At 37.0% G+C, this 19,660-nt stretch overlaps 1 pseudogene; it reads right to left on the bottom strand.

The window, feature by feature from the left end:
* Positions 1-202: 202 nt before the first annotated feature.
* LOC126261371 (U4 spliceosomal RNA) lies at positions 203-333 on the bottom strand (annotated as a pseudogene).
* Positions 334-19,660: the final 19,327 nt, after the last annotated feature.

Below are 19,660 nucleotides of genomic sequence, written 5' to 3'. Positions count from 1 at the left end.
GTGATGTATCTGACCCCAGGAATGTGTCAATAAAGTTTCCCCTTCCTGGGACAATGAATTCACGGTGTTCTTATTTCAATTTCCAGGAGTGTATATAAGAGGAACGCAAAGCCACTAAGCTGGGTCTATGTTATTGATGATGGGAGTAGAAATGGTCTGTTAGGGTATTCCTAATACTAGTCTGTTTTGAATTTAATTATGACTCCCGGAGGAGTTCGCAAAAATTGCCGTAGCGGACGGTATTTCACGTCCACTAGGCGGGGTATTGGTAAAAGTTTTCAACTAGCAATAATCACACCTCGGATAAACCTCATCTTTTTTTTTCTTTTTTTTTTTACCTCCCCTATAGCCCTTCCTTTTCCTCTCCAAGAATGCCGCCATCCGTTAGTGTCCACGCAGCACGTAAAGCAGGGTGCTGTTTGTAGCAAGATGTATTGCCATAAACCGAAAATAAAAAACCGAGGCACACTCTGCTATGCCTCGGGGGCGACGACACACTACTCAGTAATACACCTCTCGCTGCAGGTGTGAAGCAAGTGATGGTTTAGAAACCAAAAAGAAAGAAATAATGAAGGCAAATGAAAAGCATGGACGGCAGCACACATAAATGAAAACTAAACTGGCGAGATAATCTCATCGCCCATGAATTAACTAAGTAATAATCCTCTAAGATTATTTACGTGGTTTCTGATTTCCCAATCTTTAGAACTAACAAAAGCGTAAAAAGGACTGAAAATGAAAAAAAAAAATGAACAGATCACACACAAAAGAAAACTAAACTGGCGAGATAATCTCATCGCCCATAGAATTAACTAATTAATAATCCTCTAAGATTATTTACGTGGTTTCTGATTTCCCAATAATTTCCCATACAAAGTTCACACAATTCCCATGTTATCAATTGTCATATCATTAGTAACATAGAATAGTCTACTCTAGTGATGCCCAGAAGGCCAATGTCAGATCTGGGGTATAGGCAAGTCCAGGGTAGTTTGAAGGCCGAGTGACATAGCTCCAGGGGTAAACTCAGGCAATTCCAGGACGAGGTGCCTTAGTCAACCCGGAACACCTTTTGATACCCATGAACCATTGCAACTTTCAGAAATCTGGCAAAGGTAGTGGTATATTTCCGGTCAGATTCCGCCAGGCGATGCTGGCTCCACAGGTAGTCCATGAAAGAGACAGCATCGGTGAGGGAAAGGTCATAGATCGTGAAAATGGTGTGGCCCAAGAGCCACACCATTGCGTTACGTCGTGTTCGGGGGTTGGACTGAATATCAGGGGTAAGGAACCAGTCGATCGACACATTGTCTGGTGTCGTCCCACCGATCAGCGCTAATAGCACACGTGCAAGGTTCCACACTTCTTGGACGTGAGGGCATAAGAGACGATGCTCTCTGGTGTCTACGTCACCACATCGGCCGCAAGCAGCCGATGGCCGTAGGTGGATGGCCGCCAGTCGATGATTAGTGGGTATTAAATTGTTGACGACACGATACCATAGCGCCGAAACTTCCGTGGGAAGGGCTGGGTTGTTGACATTAGCCCAAGCTTGGTGCCAGATGACCGACGGTCGTCTGTCCTCTAATTTATGTGGTGTGGGCTGGCCTCGAAGTGCCTGGTAAAGGCGCTTCGACGTGCGCGCCTTGTCAGTGGCCACTGTTAAGACGTAACTTTGATTGAGGTAATAGTCCTTGACTGTCGTCATCCGGAACGGAATATGCGTCAAATATACTGGTGCACGCGCCGATCGTGGACGATAACGGTCGAAAAGAACCGCTGTTGTCCCACCTGGGTCAGTTTCGCGCAAAGTGGCGATACGGTGAATCAGGAGGGCCGCACATTTGCGGGTATCGACTTTTGGCAGTGTACAAGTCTGCGCATCAACTTTGAACAGTGTATGCCGCCACAAGAGCCAGTATACTGCTCGTGAGATGGCTCTGCCGATTTGTTTCGGTAGCGTAAGGATTTGTGCTACATACCATGCCCGTGAGAGGATGTAGGTATTAATCAGTTGGATTCGTTGATGGAGGTCGAGGCGTCGATCAGCGTGGCTCACGCAAAGTCCTCTGATGCGCGTGAGAAGCCGCCTCCAAGTGAGTGTTAACATACGCCGCGGGCAGGCAGTTACCTCAAGGCCCAAGATACGTTGTTCCCCCACAACTCGGTACCATGGGCGTTCGATGGTCAATGATCGTGGTCCTAGCGGGAGCAGCACCGTTTTGTTGGAATTTAACATGGTACCGGATGCTCGTTCATAAACGTTGAGAACTCGGCGAACGGAATCGATGTCCCTGGCGTTTGCAACGAACACACCGACATCATCCGCGTATGCCGCACTGCGGAAGGTGACGCCTGGGAGAGCGACACCATCGACCATCCGTCCGATGTCACGCAGCATGGGGTCCAGCGCTAAAGCGAACAAATACATTGACAGGGGACACCCTTGTCGAACTGATCGTCTGATGGGAATCGGTCGTGATCGGCAGCCGTTCACAACGATTGTGGAATTTGCTCCATCCAAGAAGTGCCGGATGATTCTTATGAAGCGCTTCCCAAAACCCATCCGCGACATAACGGCCAGCAGGTAATGGTGGGAGACCCTGTCAAAGGCACCGGCGAAATCTAGGGACAGAATTGCAGCCGGGGTTCGAGCGTCGGCGGTGAGTAAGACCGCATCACGGTATATAGAAGCGGCGGTGAAGATGGTTCGAGTCGAAACGCCACATGATTGAGTGGGGCAAAGTACCGTATTCATGACTTGTTTAAGACGTGAAGCCACGCTTCGTGCCATCAACTTATAATCAGTGTTAAGAACGGTGATGGGACGCAGGTCTTTAGCCCGACAGTAACCGGTGACCTTTGGAATAAGGGAAATGCGTCCAGCTAGAAAGTCGGCGGGTAGTTCGCAACCAGCAAAAATCTCCTCGCACATTTTGCAGAAGCGGTCCCCTAACAGGTCCCAAAATTGTTGGTAGAATTCATAAGGGAGACCGTCGGGGCCAGGTGATTTGTTTCCCGGGCAGGCGCGGAGGACAGAGGTGAGGTCAGCGAGTGTGAGTGGCTCGGTTAAACAGTCGCGGTCTCGACGGTCCAAGGAAGTCGGGACCCCACCGATAAGTGCTCGTTGGGCGGCGACGTCTACCGCAACATCCTGGAAGAGGTGCGTATAATGGTCTGTTAGGTGTTTGAGGACTTCACGGTGATCTGTGAGGCGCGTACCATCGTCTGTTTTAAGGCGTAGAATGGCGTTCTTCTTTGCACGATTCCTTTCACAGGCAAGGTGATAGATGGATGGCCTCTCGCCGTCAATCGGGGTTGCAGATCGGCACCTCACCATCATCCCCTCGGCCTTCTCCCGAGAGAAGCGAAGGATTGTCGCTTTAATTTTGTTGAGGCGCGTGCGTAGCTGGTCATACCTGTCGGCAGGAAGGGTTAGTGCATCACTGAGACATTGTTGATAGAAGTCTAACGTGCTACGCTTCCAGTGTGCGACTTCGCGACTATGTTGCTGGATGACACGTCGCAGCCGTGGTTTCGCACAGCGGAGCCACCAAACCACATTGGTAGGGTACTTTGAAGCAATAGCGATGCAATCCCGCCATGTTTTCGTGACAAGTGTGCGAAGTTCGGGCGTTGGGAGATGAAGTGTATTCATCTTCCAATAGGTGCCCCGAGGAAACGGGATTGGACCCGTGATATGCAAGGAGCAAGAGTATGCACAGTGGTCACTGAAGGCCACAGGAATGACTTGGACGGCACAAAGGGCAGGAATCAAATCAGTAGAGACATACACACGATCAATACGGCTTGCCCCAGTGGGATATATGTGAGTAAATTGTGTGTAGGCGGGGTGAAAGTGGCGCCACGTATCATTAAGGGCAGCCGCCCGAAGGAGTGAAGCGAGCGCTTCACACCTCATAGGCGTTGGGACCTGATCAGCATCGGCTACCACACAGTTGAAATCTCCGCCAAATACGATAGGACGACGAGCTGTCAAGAAAGGGGTGATAACTGACGTAAAAAGTGTTGTTCGGTCATGCCTGTGAGTAGCTCCTGAAGGAGCATAGACATTACTAAAAAGTACATCTCGAATGATACATGCAAGAACGCGACCATTGGGTAGTGTTGTAATATCGGAAGGAGTCAACTCGGATCTGTATAGCAAGGCGGTGCCCCGCCTGGCGTCAGGATCGATGTTATATAGTGCCTCATAACCAATCAGGTCAGAGAGGGGGCACAAACCTCCTGGAGAAAAACCACATCGAATGCACCAAGGCGCAGAAAGTCTTTCAGAGAGCGTAGTTTTACTGGGTTGGAGATGGAGTTTATATTGACTGTTAAAAGGGAGAGGGCCCCCGGCGGACGGTCAATAGCAGGCATGAAAAAGCAACACAGAGAAGGTAACGGCAGATAAGGTCATGGTCGGATGTAAGCAGGTGTGTAGGCATCGAAGCTGTAACCCGGCTACATCACTCCGGATGTTAGAAACAAGTATCAGGCGGCTCATGTGGGAACGAGCCCACTCAATCACGCATGTCATCGTCTTCGTCGTCAGCCCAGTTCAGTCCTCCCCCATCGGCGGGATAGTCCGAACCAGGCGGCGCAGACGGCTCAGTCGCAGCGGCATGTAAGAGGGTGCGAGTGCGCTGCAGCGGCTGTTCGCTACTCTGTTCATTTTTACGTTTTGCAGGGATCGCTCCCCGATCTCGTGATGAACTAATAAGCGCCTCTAATTGCCGAGCAACTTTCCGCATACCGTCCGAGCGGTCAGCGGAAACAGACCGGGTAACTGATGAGGCCTGAGATTCAGCCTCACTGCTGCTCTCAGGAGGGGGACGGATGACGCCCTCTTCCTCCGCCTGCTGTTCTCGGCTCGCCTTCTTGCGCCTATGACGACGGCGGGGCGACTTAGCGTCATCTGCCGGTGCGGGTGGGGGAGGAAGCACTACCTCCATCTGTTCAACAGTGCCAACATCCCCGGCCACAGCAGGCGCACCAGTCGCCTCCGGCGGTACTGCCACTACGGGCGTCTGGTCCGGGACAATCTCAATAGGGCTGTCAACAGATGCACTAGGTACCGGTTGCACCTCTCCTGACGGACCCGGAGTCGATTCGTCAGTTCGATCAGCGGTTCGGTGGGCAGCACCCGCCACTATCTCGCTGAGAAGGGGCACAAGGTTGTCACCTTCAGTGCGGTCCCGCGGCAGTTGCACAGGGCGCCTGCGCGGGCAGTCCACGCGTAGATGCTCCGTAGATTGACAGAGGGAGCATGTCTGTGGTTGCCCTATATAGGTAACCTGGGCCCTTGTACTCGCAATGTTTAAATATGACGGTATGTGCTGGCGGAGGTCCATACGAACACTACGGACTCCGCTGTTGCCCTGGAAACGGTAGGCACTGCCCCATTTTTCATTCGTGTTGCTAAGCACCTTGCCATACCGCGATAGAACGCGGCCGATTACGTCATTGGGACACTCAGGGGGCACGTTAAATACCCGCACAGTCCGTATCCCAAAACCAGATGGCACTATATGTACTGTTCCGACTGTCCCATCGAAGTAGCGGAACGGATGTTCGCCTGCGAGTGCCAGGCCATACTTTTCGTATTTCGCTTGGTCGAGAAATTTCACAAATAGCGAGATAAAGACAAAATCCAGTTGAAAAGTGTCAACGTCGTTTTCCGGTACTTGCAAATCACCAAATATCCACTCCTGTATTTCAAAGGCCGTTGGCCGTCTCGCCGCCCTGTCGAATACACATTGTATACTGTTCGACCGGTTCGACATTTCACCGCAAAAATTTGCAACGCTGGAAAGCCAAGAGCAAACGAAACGACCACGAAACGCGACCCGTGACCCGCTACAGAGCACGGTCAGCTTCCTATACAGAGTTTGGCTGACTGTAAGAAGCTCGGACATTGTATATATAGTTGGTATTCGACTGACGAAGTTGTTTCTAAAATGTGGTTAATTTAAGTCAAAAATTAAGAACTAATAGACTTTTTATGGTATTTATAACACATCAGTTTCCTAGTATGAATTAAAATGAACACCTTCTGAGTAAGAGAAAGGTTTTAATTTTACTTATTAAAGAAATAATCAAATTAAAAGTATGAGTTGTGCCCCTATATTTTCCCTATATGTATGTATGTGCTGCCATCTCTTGTGTAAGTCAGGAAACACTTGATCTTAGAGCCTGAGCATTTCTATCTGTAAAGATATTCTACTCAATATGATCCACAAACTCTTCTACCTGTCAAGATATTCCACACAACTCTCGACTTCAGGTGGCATGTCAGGCATGTAAAATTTAATTTTGTTATAACTTTTTTATTTTTAGAGATCAACAAATTCTGATTGCATTTTTGGACAGCACTATTGCCCCTGAAAAACCGCTACCCGGAATACACGGAAGTAAGAAGGGTTGCATAACTCGCACGGGCAAGGGGTAAAAATTGCATCTTTAATTTCTCAGACAAATATCGATTTTAAAAATTCAAAGTGCTAACATAATCTACATTAAAAGAGCTATCTAATAAAATAAGAAAAAATAAAAGAAACATTATCCTAAACTTGAGATTTCAAATTTTTTCATTTTTATCACACTTTTCTTTCTTAAAATATTTCACAATGAAATATAAACATGCTGTGAATACATCAACGACTTTCTCTAATTTTTTATACATTTATTTAATTAAAAATTTTCGGTAAGAATTCTGTGTTGTGAGTCATATGTTAAATTTCTTTTCCCATACATAACTATATAAGCTAATGTTTTATCAGGTATCTTATCATTAAAGACAGCACATAACTTCATTGTTGTTTTCTGAGTTGCTAATACATTCTTTCTACGGGTCATATTTATAACATAAATAGGACAGTTGGTAATAAAATTATATGGATTAACATCAATATCACCCTTCAACTGTGTAACACGTTTAAAATCTCTAAATGCATCATAAGCTTTCATAAAGTTATCTGGTGGATTCAAATTCCAAATTTCCTGAGGAAAAACTTCATTTCTTCCATTCTTCAGATAAATGTTCTGCAGTTTAACATGATCAAATAATGTCGAATCTTTAAGCTGATTATTCTTTCTATCTGTTTGAAATACTACAAATATGAAGTAAGGCATATCAAATTCCATTGAATTATAATAATTTGTGATGTCTAATTCAAAATGTTTGCTACCACTTAATCCAGCAACCTCTTGAGTCCGTAAATCATAAAAAGATATTGGAATCTTTGGATTTTTAAGTCTTTCTTGTTCTAATTCAAGTTCATATTCAGGTTCATATTTTACGATTGGAACTCTAATTTCCATGCTGTTTATAACTATTTTGCCTTCTTTTGGAAGTGTTCCAGCTACTTCACTTCCATCTCCATTTGTACTAGACCATCTAAGAAGAGCATCAGTTACAGATAAACTCCATGTAAAAGATATGGTTAAATCACCTTCCCACATCATTTCCTTGTAATCCTTGAAGAATCCACCAAGCAGCTCTAATGGATATAGAACTTCATTCTTCTTCCTAATTATTTTCCCATTGTTCATTATAATACCTTCCAAAGATATTTTATCAGAAAGAGATGAAGTTAACTGAAGTAAAACTGTTGAGGAAATAAAAGGGTTCTCAATTCTAGAAAGGATATTATTCCCCTTCTTTATTGTTATCAAATCAAAAAGCTTTGTAACAAAATTGTCAATTAATTTTGCGTTTGTTTTACCCTCATATTCAGAAAAATCTGTTCCATCTTCATGAATAACATCAAAACTCATATACAGCTGAGCTCGATTAGGATGTAACCAACCATCACCGATATTGATATTAATCTCCACATCTTTGCTGGGAACATTCAGATTAAACTTACTCTTCTCGTTTACTGGAAACGACTGAAATTGATAGCTCTCGATTCTGTTCATTTATATAGGATTAAAAATACTCTTATTTCATTTCTAAAATAACTGTCACATCAGCTCCATTAAAATCGATTATTTCTTCATTCTCATCAGTTACAGTTATTACTATATCCTGAACTTTATCATGTTTTGGTACAAATAATGGATGACTCGGTTCATAAATAATGGGAGCACCAAACTCAACATTCGGCTTAAATGAAGCAATAATATTCGTTTCTCTGTGAAAATGATCACCATTTTTAACAAACATACCATCTGCTAAATTAAAGCTTACATTAATCAGTTCAAATGGAATAATTTTGGGAACATCAGTAGCAACAGTCTTTTCATTTGCATTACTAAAGCCTAACAGACTTCCAATACAGTCCTTTACATCCATATATAATTTAACATCACTTTCAATAACAACTCTATTTAAAACTTCATCTGGTTTAATACTTTTATTAGGTTTGTTCATGTGAAAAAATCTTTCCAAATTTTTCAAACTTTACTGCCCTTCTGGAATAACAATAGTCTCTCCATGAAAATACAGTTTATTATTTTTAGCTGTAACATTTGGTGTGAGAAATGTTGAATAAAAGCCAACTAATGCAACTTGTTTAAACTCATCTCTTAATGGAACATTTAATCGTTTTCTCAATACTGAGGTCTTACCATTCAATAGAAATAGTCTACTCATTTAAATGATGAAAAATTTATCTAAATAAATGACTGACTGGGAACCGAAAATACGCCTAAAAGAAAAGAAAACGAAAAATAAGCATGGGGAATTATTACCTAACTCAATATGATGTGCAATTATTGGTCCAAGTGGATGTGGAAAAACAACTCTAATGATCGATAACTATATATTAGCTCCAGGGTGGTTAAATTGGGATAAAATAAATCATTTGTATGTTTATTCTAAAAGTTTGGATCAGCCAAAATACCAAGAGTTTGTAAAAAAGTGTAATAAAATTGAAGAAAAAATTGATGACAAAATTGTTACTTTCATTGATAACAATGAAGATTCAATAAGTCTAGATGAATGTGAAGATAATTCAGTTGTTTTGTTTGACGATTTCATTCTTGAAAATCAGGACATTGTTAGAGAATACTTTACTAGAGGTAGACATAAAGGAATAGATTGTTTTTATTTAGCTCAGACATATTCCAAGATTCCAAAACAATTAGTGAGAGATAATCTCAACTTCTTGAATATATTTCGACACGATGACACAAATTTGAATCACATTTATCACGAGTTTGTAGGTGGAGATCTGAAATTTGATGAGTTTAAAGAAATGTGTAGTAATTGTTGGAATCATGATTTTGGTTTTATTACAATATATTTAACAAGGAAAGCGAATGATGGAAAGTACAGAGATAGAATAAAAAATTTCTTGCTATGTAAACATAAACATCAAACATTAACATCAACATCAACGTGAATATTAAACACGTATGTTTAAGATGATTAATAAACATCGACAGAAATGACAATATTTTCTCCTTAATAAATGTTCGCAAAATACGATCACTCTAAGGAGGTTAGTAAGCATAGTGGTTATGATCCTGAAATTGTTAAGAAAGCAAAGAGAAATAGAAAGAAAAAAGAAGAGTTGAAAGAAGCTTTTCGAACATGGAAGAAACAACTGAGAACAGAGTATGAGAAATATAAAAAAAGAAGATCAGCCTGTTATTGATGCAATTCAACAAGTTAAGGAAGGAATTGAGGGCTTAGGTGATAATGTGTTGAAAGCAATTGAAGAAAACAGAGAAGTTGAAAAACAGATGGTTCCTTACCATCATCATCATCAAGAAAATTATGATGATATATTTCCGATTCCTTCAACACCAACTGAAACATCATTTGAGAAAAGTTTATTCCCTAAAGATGATGATATTCCAAGTGTTTCTACTCCATCACCTCAAAAACAGAAACAACTTGAACAAATGCTGAAAAGTGTAGAACAAAAAGAAAAACAAAAGATGAGTACAGAGAAATTATTGCCTCCAACTACCTATATTGGTCCAACAGTATCAAAATACCTTGGAGCTCTTAATGACAGAGTATTTGGGCTACGATTTGAAAATGGAAAACATTATATAGGCGATTCACAAGTTAAATTTAATAATGACAGAATATTAATCAAAGGGAAGGATTACAAAGCAACAGATGATTTAATGAATCTCTTAACTCAAAATACTGTTAATGGTGATGGATATTATGAAGAAGATTTAGATACATATGAAGATATTTTACTATTAACTTATGCAATATTTCAAAACAATGATCCAGATTCTAAGAAACCCAAATCCAGTGTAAGTGATAAATATAATGAATTAATTAAACCAATATGGCAGAAACTGAGAAACAAATCAAGCCCAAAAAGATCTGGTGAAGGATTGACAAAAAAGTATACAGAGAAACCTGTTGAATATGTTTGGATGAATGATGTGAGAGATTTAATCGATCGATTAACTGTTATTCATGGAGAAGAATTAGCTGGAAATAAAAATTATCATAATGAAAATGTGGCAATAACAAAAATGTTAACAAACAAATTTAATGATTTTATAATTAATAATCCTAAAGGTATTCCATATTTAATCAGATTTTTGAATAATTTACCACACACATTCTGGAAATCAGAGAAATATGGTAAAGGATTAGTCAACTGGGTTTTAAACAATGCACCATTTCCTGAGATGCATATTCCAGGATATTCATATTGTGGTCCCTTTATGAAGTTGGAAGAAAGATTGGCACGAGGGGATAAAGGAATCAATCCATTAGATGAGGCTTGTAAGAAACATGATATTGCATACAGAGATCATAAAGATTTAGAACATAGACATGAAGCTGATAAAGAACTACAACTAGCTGCAAAAGAAAGAATGAACAGTAAAGATGCATCAGTTGGTGAAAAACTAGCAGCAACAGCTGTAAGAGGAATAATGTATGGAAAAAGAAAATTAGGATTGGGTATTGAAATGGATGATAATGGCTGGGGACTATAACATAAATTTTTTTCCTATATAAATGAAAACATTTTCAATTGACTATAATATTACTCCAGGTGGTAAAACTAAACCAAAATCTGTAAAGATAAAATTAACCAGAGATGAATTAAATACATATGATTTCCTTGATAATTATTTAACTGTTGTTCAGAAGAGACAAAAGTCTAATCAGATTAAAAAAGGTGGCTCTCTTATTCTGACATTAGGTATTCCAGTTTTTAAAAAGATCTTTGAATACTTGAAATAAAAGAAAGAAGGTTCTGGTTTAAATGAACATGAAGGAGGTTTTCTCCCACTATTATTTGCGGCATTAAGTGCATTAGGATCATTAGCAGGAGGTGCTGCAGCAATTACAAGTGCAGTTCAGAAGAAAAAGAAAGAAGATGCTGAATTGGTAGAACAAACGAGACATAATTTGGAGATGGAGAAGAAGAAAGGTACTGGGATTAAAAAAAATTTTCAAAAAAATAATTGAGAACTATAAACACACTTTAAGTAATTTTGATATAGAAAAGTTAGTAAAAGAACTGAAAATCAAGAACGTTAGAGGTGTTTTCATGATTGATGAACTTCCATTAAAGCCAAATAATATTGAATGTGGTATCGTAAATTTAGATACATCATATCATGTTGGCACACACTGGATTTGTTATTATAAAAGCAGTAACAAGAAGTATGTGTTTGATTCATTTGGAGGAAATATTCCAATAGAATTGGTTAAATATTTAGGATCAGATGAGTTGTATTATAATGTAGAAAGGATTCAAACATTCGATGATTATATTTGTGGACATTTATGTTTATTCGTTTTAAAACTGTTTTCCGATAGTTACAAGTATGATGAAATTTTGAACTTAATAAATGGATATTTTTGGAAATAAGATAGCTGAGACAAATGATATAGTGTTACCCGATTTAGACAAGCTGAAAGATGTAGAAAAGAATTTTCTCAAGTTTCAAAAGTATTTTACGGATCTTCTTAAGAAATCAAAGAGTTATGTCAATTTCCTTGGCAGAAGAGTTGTTAATATTGCTGATCCAATAAGTGGATATGATGCAGTTACTAAACAGTATCTTGAAAACAAATTATTGGATGTTGTTAGTAAAGCTGAATACTCAGGTATTCTAACACAGTTCAGTAACTACTACAGTAAAAAAGAGATTGAGAAAGCTATCTCAGATTACTTTACAAAAACAGATTTGCAACCATACATTAGTCAGATTGAGAAATTAGATAATAAAATCATTGACAAACAGTTTATTGAATTCACTTTTAGAAAGAAAGATGATATACTGAACCATGTGTTTGATTATGACATTAAAATTATGAAAATTGTTGTAAGAGCTTATAGCAGTATTGGTGAATTAATAAAAATAGATTTGAATTTTAAGTTTTATCATGAAGGACATTTAAGCAAATCAGACGACTCTAGAAACATAGATAATGTATCTATTACTACTTGTACTGATGATGTTATGTGTGTAAATATCACAGATGCAATAGTTCCTCTTCGAGTAAAGCTATTCATATTTGGAAAATTAGAACACTGTATTCATGAAGATAGCTTGGAACATTAGTATTTTTTCTTCTATATAAATGAATGATCACATTTGGTGCTTGAAATGTAAGAAGTATACAGAGACACATCATCCTCAAACAGTAACAACTAAAAATGGAAGACACAGGCTTGAAGGTATTTGCACAATATGTCAAAGCAAAAAGAGTAAATTCATTAAAAAATTTTGTTTAGATCAAAATAAAGTTGGTTCTGGAAGCGTGAATATTCGTGAAGAAATTATTAACGAGTTACATAAACCAATGAGAAAAAATTTTCCTAGAAGAAGTGTTATTTCACTTGGTATTGATGATTTATGGCAAGCAGATTTAGTAGAAATGGATTCTGGAAACTTGAAAGGAATTTCAAAAATAAATAAGGCCTACAAATGTTTATTAACTGCAATTGATGTGTTTTCAAAATATGCATGGGCTATTCCAGTGAAAGATAAAACAAGTAGAAATGTGGCTGATGTATTTGAAAGTGTCCTCAGCAACAGATGCCCTAAAAATCTTCAAACTGATAATGGAAAAGAATTTTACAATACTGAATTTAAAAAACTTATGAAACAATATGAGATTAATCATTATTCCACTTTTTCAGAGATGAAAGCATCAGTTGTAGAACGATTTAACAGAACACTTAAAGAGAAAATGTGGAAACAATTTGCACTTCAAGGTAATTATAAATGGATAGACATAGTTTCAAAACTAGTTGATGACTATAATAATACAATTCATTCAACAATAAAGATGAAACCAAAAGATGTGAATAAATTTAGTTTTAACCTTACTAATGTTGTATTTCATAGAAAGCCTAGGTTTAAAATAGGAGATAAAGTGAGGATTAGTAAACTGAAAGGAATATTTGAAAAGGGATATACTGCTAACTGGTCAACAGAGATATTTGAAATAACAGATGTTGTGTTATCCAATCCAGTTACATATAAATTAAAAGACAGCAGTGGTGAGGAGATAAAAGGTTCCTTCTATGAATATGAATTACAGAAGACAAATTACCCAGATGTATATCTTGTTGAAAAAATATTGAAGAAGAAAGGTGATAAGGTATATGTTAAGTGGTTAGGCTTCGATAATTCTCACAATAGTTGGGTTAGTAAAAGTAATGTTATACTATAATTCTTTTATCTTTTTTTATTTTTCTCTTTCAATAATGTGAAGAACTTTTTGAGTATTGAGTTATTTTATTTAAATATAAATCAAGATGTCTTCTCTTAGAGATGTTTGTTATGAACAGATTAAAGATAATTATTATTATGGTTTGTTTGGTGATTTTAAATTGATTATAGATAAAAACACTGGATACTTTAATGCTTCTAAATTGTGTCAACAGGCTGGAAAAAGGTTTAGAAATTGGAAGCGATTAGATTCTGCTAAGCAGTTAGTTGAATATTATGAAAATAAAAGCTGCCGCTCAGATGAGAACACCGGCTTTATGTATGAAGTTTCTGGAGATAATAAGGATGAAATAAGAAAAATCATTACTGGTCAATACGTTTCTAAACAATTAATATTGGCAATTGCTAGTTGGATATCAGTTGATTTTTATGATAAATGTAATGATATAATTCTTGATTATTTTGCAAATGAATATAGAACTATATATGAGAGCAATATACATAACTTAAATGGAAAGATTTTAGAAGTAACTAAAAATATGGATCAATTAAGGATAAAAAATGAAGAACTAGAATCAACAATCAATAGAGTTAAAGAAGATGTAGCACCAAAAACAAGAAAATCTGCTAAACATCACACTTATACAATAATCAGAAAGAACAGTATAAACCCTGTGAGGGAATATTATTTCATAAGAACTATAAGAAGTAATTACAAGAAAACTATTGATCGTCTCAAAGCAAAATACTCTCATATGGAAATTATTTTAGAGAAGAAATATGATCCAAATGCCTTTAATTTATTCGAGAGAATGAGAGAATCATTAGATTATATTGACTGTAAGTTCAACCACTTTCAGATTAAAAAAGATAAAACATTACAAGATTTACTCAGAGATATAGAGATACTAACTTCAGATAAAGTATAAGCCATTTACCTCTATTCTTTCTAATATTTGGAGAAGTGGAGTTTTTTATTTTATTTTTCATTCAATATTCATGTTGTTGAATTTCTGTAATGACCATATGGTAATGTATCTATTTTATTTTCTAAAACAACTCTTTTATTATCATGAGGACTTAGAGCTTTTTTATTTACTTCTACAGTATATATCTCATGTTTCTCACTTCTAATGAGATTCATTGTTCTGTATTGTTCCCTATTATTAAAGAGGCAATCTTTATAATCTTCTAACGATATTTTATTTTTCACCACACATTTCTTCACACCTTTAGATTTTTTATTCTCTTCCTCATCCAATTTGTAGGCATACATTTTAGCTCTTAACCCTACAAATTCTGTCATAATTTTTCCACTACATTCATCTTTCATCTTACCCAAAACTTTCTTATTCACTCGCGGTATGCTATACTGGTTATCTTTTGGATAGTCACTTGTATCAAATAATTCAACCATATCTTTCATATCTTTGTAGAAATCTTCTCTTTTTATGTTATATATGAATGAGTCAGTATCCTGATAACACAGTTCAATATTATCCCCATACTTCGGTTTCATAATATTGTAATGGAAATCATACATCAGTTCTTTTGATAAGTCTAAAATACTCATACCCACATAAATAGGCTTATTAAACTCGATTTTCGTCTTCTACATATGTATTGCAACCAGGTTGTCATTGAATATTGTTCTACTCTTGAAATTCGGCCTAGCTATTAATTTATCACATACTTCAGCATCAGATACTAACCTTATATCCACTCTGTTTCTTATATTTTCCATCGTTTTCCCAAACACTGAATTATTCATCAGTTTATAGAAATCTTTCTCAAAATCATTTGTTGCCTTAGTTCTCATTTGAGTATTCAAATCTATGTATTTCTTTAACCAATCTGACTGTTTAAATTTGAGAATTCTATGAATCTTTGTCATCTTTATCCCCAGTTTTAAATACTGTTTTAAATTTCTATAATGTATCACATATTTCATTTTGTTTTGTAATGTTGTTATTAGTTTTGACTCTTTTGTTCCTGGAACAAGTTTATTTTCTGGAGCAAGTGGAAGATCTTTATGTTCATCATGTAATTCTTCTGGATATTCTAAATCCACTTCAAGAATGTATCCATATTCAGAATTATCTTCCATTTCATAATGTTTTTTCTGTAATGGTTTACATAAAATTGAGGATAATTCAACCATTCAAATTCACCATAAGGTAAATATTGTGACATTGCCCATCCATATAGATTATTAGCATCAAGATACATTAAATAATTTGAGTCCTTTTGTTTATCAAAATCTTTTACATATTTGTTATTTGCTTTTACATATCTCTTACAGCATTGTGATATTCCACCTCTAATTCCTTTCTCAATCATCAATATCATATCATAATCATGTAATAAATCAAGTGGTTGTTTAGTCATTTTCAGCATTGCATCCCAACTTAATCCCGGTGCTGTATAGTACCATGCTGGATCCAAACTATATGCTTTCATGCATGTTTCTCTAAAGTTTTCAAATACATCAGCTAGTAATAGAACATCAGTTTTTAGATATAAATCATGATATTCTCTTAGATTTTTAATATTAAATTTCTTCCAAACTAATTTTGCATGTTCATAATCATCATCACTTATGTCACAGTCGTTTAGTTTACTATAGAATTCAGTTTTTGATGGTAATTGTGTTTCTTCAAATCTTTTCCAGCTGTCCATGTAATCGTATGGATAAACACCTTTCCTAATAACCAGATCAACTTTATCTTCTGGAAAGAACTTCTTGGTATTTTCCATTTGATCTTTCTTCAGATTAGATGAGAGTTTATCTAAAGAAGAAGCCATGAATCTGAATGAATCTAAGAACTTCATCTTTATACTTTCAGTACATTTTCCAAAGCTTATGTATTTTTCTTCATTATTTGGAATCAGATCTATAGGTTTATCATCATATCCAAGTTCTTTTACAAATAAATGTGAATCATATCCTGATAGATTGTGGAGATAAATGGGGACAAATCTTGGTAACTGATAACGAAGGTTACAGTAACTATGTGCAGCACCTCTGAATAAACCAGTTAAATGATCATGGTCACAAACTTTTTTAATATTTTCATTTACTTTATCATTGAAAGAATCTAATTGCTTATTGTTATATTCTAATGACTTTTTATATCTTTGTACCTCCTCATTGCTTTCATCTATATTTCTTTTTCTTAATGACTCTAATTGATCATTAATATGTTTTATTTTATTTTCAATACGATGTTTTAATCTCATCAATAAAGGAGGTAATTCACTTAATTTACCTTCACAGATATGACATATCTTTGCTTTAGAATATGCTTTTCTTTCATCTGTTGTTAGTGGTTTCATTGGTTCTTTTTCAGAATAAATATCACCTATCACCTCCACTTCTTTCTTAATCATCTCAATGAATTTGCTTTTTGCATCTGGCCCTCTATATACAACCGGATCTTTATAATGTCCATTAGCATACTTTATATAATAGCAGAATCCACACGGTTCATGTTTCTGATACTTCATCGTATATGATTCATCTGGATTTGGTTGACATGTGTCAATTTTATTTAACAAGCTCTCGAAGTCTGCATATATCACAAAAGGAACTTTCATTTTATTCATTTTATTTCTATAGAAATAGTCCAAGCTCTTCGTCTCACCACATTTATTACACACTTTCACTGACAGTGGACTTTTTTCCTCCATTTATTAAGAAAGAAATTTTTTAATAAATATTTAGTAAATTTTTTCCTATATAAATACAAACGAAAATGAATAATCAATTGTTCGCTAAGTTGAACAACTCATATGAGTTTATAAAGCTGAATGAACTTGAGATTAATAGAAAGTATAAAGCATCTAACTTTGAAATTGCTGATACTAACTTCGGTAAGAAAGTTAAGTGTATCCTAGATGGACTATTTAAAATTACATTACCAGATAGATATGTTAAGATATTTGACAAACATACTCTGAAAGCAGTGAATGATGAAAAAAATGTTTTCTTCACATATAAAGGTTTAAAAGAAACGAAAACTGGTAAACCAATGCATGTAATACTTTTAACCAATGAATGAATCAATGGTGTTCTTTTACTTATATATTTACTTGTGCAGGCTCGTTCAGGCTGATGCAGGCTCGTTCAGGCTGATGCAGGCTTGTGCAGGCTGATGCAGGCTCGTGCAGGGTCATTTTTCAGATTTTGATTAAATGGATGACTTTTTAAGGTTTTTGATGTTATTTTTAATTAATTTTCTTGTTTTCTTTTATTTTGCGATTTTTCGTGCAGGCTTGGCTGGACCAGAAATAGGGATTTTTATGAAGTATAAAAAATCGATTTATTTCTGATTTTTGTGGGTGAATTCCGAGAAATGTTTGATTTATTGTGATTTTTTGATTATATGAAAAATGGTTCAGGTCTCTCAATTCTCATCTACTAGCCAGTCATGACAAAACTCTACCATCTAGTGAGCAAGATGCATGAGACAGGCGAAATACCCTCAGAAGAATATAATAATTCCAGTCCCAAAGAAGGCAGGTGTTGACAGATGTGAAAATTACCGAACTATCAGTTTAATAAGTCAGCTGCAAAATACTAACGTGAATTCTTTACAGACGAATGGAAAAACTGGTAGAAGTCGACCTCGAGGAAGATCAATTTGGATTCCGTAGAAATGTTGGAACACGTGAGGCAATACTGACCTTACGACTTATCTTAGAAGAAAGATTAAGGAAAGGCAAACCTACGTTTCTAGCATTTGTAGACTTAGAGAAAGCTTTTGACAATGTTGACTGGAATACTCTCTTTCAAATTGTAAAGGTGGCAGGGATAAAATACAGGGAGCGAAAGGCTATTTACAATTTGTACAGAAACCAGATGGGAGTTGTAAGAGTCGAGAGGCATGAAATGGAAGCAGTGGTTGGGAAAGGAGTGAGACTGGGTTGTAGCCTCTCCCCGATGTTATTCAATCTGTATATTGAGCAAGCAGTAAAGGAAACAAAAGAAAAATTCGGAGTATGCATTAAAATTCATGGAGAAGAAGTAAAAACTTTGAGGTTCGCCGATGACATTGTAATTCTGTCAGAGACAGCAAAAGACATGGAAGAGCAGTTGAACGGAATGGACAGTGTCTTGAAACGGGGATATAAGATGAACATCAACAAAAGCAAAACGAGGATAATGGAATGTAGTCGAATTGAGTCGGGTGATGCAGAGGGAATTAGATTAGGAAATGAGACACTTAAAGTAGTAAAGGAGTTTTGCTCTTTGGGGAGCAAAATAACTGATGATGGTCGAAGTAGAGAGGATATAAAATGTAGACTGGCAATGGCAAGGTAAGCGTTTCTGAAGAAGAGAAATTTGTTAACATCGAGTATAGATTTAAGTGTCAGGAAGTCGTTTCTGAAAGTATTTGTATGGAGTGTAGCCATGTATGTAAGTGAAACATGGAAGATAAATAGTTTGGACAAGAAGAGAACAGAATCTTTCGAAATGTGGTGCTACAGAAGAATTCTGAAGATTAGATTGGTAGATCACGTAACTAATGAGGAGGTATGAATAAATAGGGGAGAAGAGGAGTTTGTGGCACAACAAGAAGGGACCGGTTGGTAGGGCATGTTATGAGGCATCAAGGGATCACAAACTTAGCATTGGAGGGCAGTGTGGAGGGTAAAAATCGTAGAGGGAGACCAAGAGATGAATACACTAAGCAGATTCAGAAAGATGTAGGTTGCAGTAAGTACTGGGAGATGAAGAAGCTTGCACAGCATAGAGTAGCATGGAGAGCTGCATCAAACCAGTCTCAGGACTGAAGACCACAACAACAAGTGACCCGTGCGTAGACATCTAATGTCACGCACCTCCACAAACCTACCAACAAAGTGTCGCATCATTGATACGGGAAATTGGTGATGTATTTCGTTCCACAGATGGATAAACAAGCTACTAAGCAAGTGATCCTAATGTTCTGGCTAGTCAGTGTATTGCGATGTCACTCAAGTTATTTTTCTTCTGCCACCTTGGCTGGCAGCCGAGAGAAGAGACTAGCTTTAC

Source organism: Schistocerca nitens, chromosome 5 (genome assembly GCF_023898315.1).
Source record: "Schistocerca nitens isolate TAMUIC-IGC-003100 chromosome 5, iqSchNite1.1, whole genome shotgun sequence".
In the NCBI taxonomy this organism is placed as follows: domain Eukaryota; kingdom Metazoa; phylum Arthropoda; class Insecta; order Orthoptera; family Acrididae; genus Schistocerca; species Schistocerca nitens.
The sequence above is the reverse complement of the archived record's forward strand: the minus strand, read 5'-3'. Positions and strand labels throughout refer to the sequence as shown.